Source organism: Pipistrellus kuhlii, unplaced genomic scaffold (assembly GCF_014108245.1).
Source record: "Pipistrellus kuhlii isolate mPipKuh1 unplaced genomic scaffold, mPipKuh1.p scaffold_m20_p_5, whole genome shotgun sequence".
Taxonomy (NCBI): Eukaryota; Metazoa; Chordata; class Mammalia; order Chiroptera; family Vespertilionidae; genus Pipistrellus; species Pipistrellus kuhlii.
The window spans coordinates 79,895,575-79,898,123 of NW_023425551.1; the positions used below are offsets into that span (position 1 = coordinate 79,895,575).

General features: G+C 47.0%; 1 pseudogene; it reads right to left on the reverse strand.

The window, feature by feature from the left end:
* Positions 1-1,073: 1,073 nt before the first annotated feature.
* Positions 1,074-2,271, reverse strand: LOC123651375 (annotated as a pseudogene).
* Positions 2,272-2,549: the final 278 nt, after the last annotated feature.

Genomic DNA, 2,549 nt, shown 5'->3' on the forward strand with positions numbered 1-2,549 from the left:
CTCGGGATTGAGCCCACAACTTGGTCATGTGCCCTGATCAGGAATCAAACTGTGACCTCTTGGTTCATAGGTTAATGCTCAACCACTGAGCCATGCCAGCTGGGCTTCTATAAATATTCTTGAACTTTGTTCTGGGATGCGGCTAAATTACCAGGAAAGAGTTTGATCACTTCAGGTAAAACTTTTATGCTTTGTTAGGTGAAGACAGAGAAGCATTTAATCCAGGGCTAATCCCACCCCAAAACTGAGACAAAATATTTCTTCTTCTTTTTAAAAAAAAATATATTTTATTGATTTTTTTACAGAGAGGAAGGGAGAGGGATAAAGAGCTAGAAACATCGATGAGAGAGAGTCATCGACCAGTTGCCTCTTGCACACCCCCTACTGGGGATGTGCCCGCAACCAATGTACATGCCCTTGACGGGAACTGAACCTGAGACCTTCCAGTCCGCAGACCAACGCTCTACCACTGGGCCAAACCGGCTTCGGCGAGACAAAATATTTCTAAATACTACACAAAGTACTCTGAAAATTGGACTTAACATAGTCAAAGGAGCCTCAATCTCAATTAATTTTCTATTATTTTATAAATCAGCAAATGGAGACATTTTGAGGTCTTAATATGGATTCTTTCCCCCCCTGATTTTTTTTTTTTTTGGTGTGTTATTTTATAGATTTTTATTAAGGAACAAGTATTCTTATAATGAAAGCTTTATTTAAACAAAAATCCATATTAAGACCTCAAAATGTCTCCATTTGTGTATAATGATCCTCTTTTTAAAAGTCCTATAACATAGATGGCAAAGGCAGTCCTCCGTCCATCACACGCAGGGCCTCTGCAGATTACCCCACTGCAGACAGACTGGGGGCCAAAAGAGAAAGTCCTATTGGGTGACACAGCAACTGATGGTGCAGGAGCCGGGATCTTTATAACGTTCCAAAAGTCACCGTGGAGGAGTGAAATGCACAGGGCGATGGACAGCAGAACTAAAGTTGTGATTCTACTGTCCAGTTCGGGCTGGCGGGCACCTGCTGTGGTGCGGGAGCTCAGCGTCCCCAAGCAAATGTGTACCTCACGTTCACTCCCCAGCTACAGGAATGGCCTGTGATCTGAAGCAAATCGGGCACAGGAAGTGTATGTGATCAGTCTGTGTGCAGCTTTCCAAGCGTCCTGTGTGCGGGCGCAGGCATGGCCTCTGCAGGCACCTGGAGGTGCTGCTGCCCACGTGACTCCAGCACAGCCTGCGGTGTCCTCCTGAGCCACAGTGAGCGCGTGGGACTGGAAACTGTCCCCACGTATCGCAGTCACTCCAGGAGCCAACGCGGGTTCCAGTTTCTGTAACAGATGACCCCGTGCGGTGGCTTCAAATGTATGTGTTTCTGCATTGAGACCTCTCATTCTATACGTTGCCTTCCCTCTCTTTCTCTCTCTCTCTCTCTCTCCCTCTCTCTCTCTCTCTCTCTCTCTCTCTCTCTCTCTCTCTCTCTCTCTCTCTCTCTCTTTCTCTCTCTCTCTCTCTCGGCTTATCTTCATCTTCTGTAGAAGCCAAGGTGGATCAGATGTATCAAGAAATGTTGAATGTGGCTCACAGGAGCTGAGTGCTGTTTAACCAAGTGCCATGTGGGGGCAAAATCTGAGCCGGCAGGAAAGACATTTCTCAAGCATTCATTCAGAAAGGCGTGTGTTTCTTGTATTAGAAGAGGGGCTTTGATTGCTTGTACGTTCTCGTGGGGAAACACAAGCCCACACTCTCCTGCCCCCTCTGTCTCAGAGAGCGCCCTCCTACGGGTGTGCTGGGAACACCGCCCACACCTGGGGGAGCTTACGCCACGTGGTCTCTCTCCTTTGACGTCACTTTTTTCTACCAAACTTTTTATCAGCATCCAGAGAGCTGCGAGTCTCTGTAGAACAGGAATGACTTTCTCCCCACCCAAAGGGGCATGTCAGGGTGGCAATCTCTTCTTGTAAGTCTTGCTCCGGGTTGACACACGAATCAATGCTTATTTCGCCAATCTAAGGAATTTCAGTGGCATAATTTGGGTGTCTCCTTGAAGAATTCTCTGAAGGGCCGACTCCCAGCAGGAAAGAAACATTGTCTGTAACGGGACTGCTTTGTTGCTGAGGAGCTGAGTCTCCTCTACTGATGTGATCTTGGACAAACACCTGCTGGGGTTCATGTCCACGTTTTCACCACGGCTTCCTCCCTCGCAGCTGAAGACATTCTGGCCCCTGAGTCTGAAGTTAGCCCATGTTTTCCCCGCTTTATCCATTGATTATAATAGGGGTGTCGAACTCAATCAGAGAAGGGGCCAAAATCTAAAATCCAGCCTAAATCACGGGCCGAATGGTTTACTGAACAGTCATAAACTGACAATGTTAACCAGAAATGTGAATTTAAAATGAGTGGAACAATCTTTTCCTTAACAGTGCTGCTAACCAACTCACATGCTATCAAGGATTTGGCCCGCAGGCCTTGTGTTTGACACATGTGGATTATAAGGTTGGGACCAACAGCAGGCAGGGCTTTGGAGGGACAGAGACTTGAAAG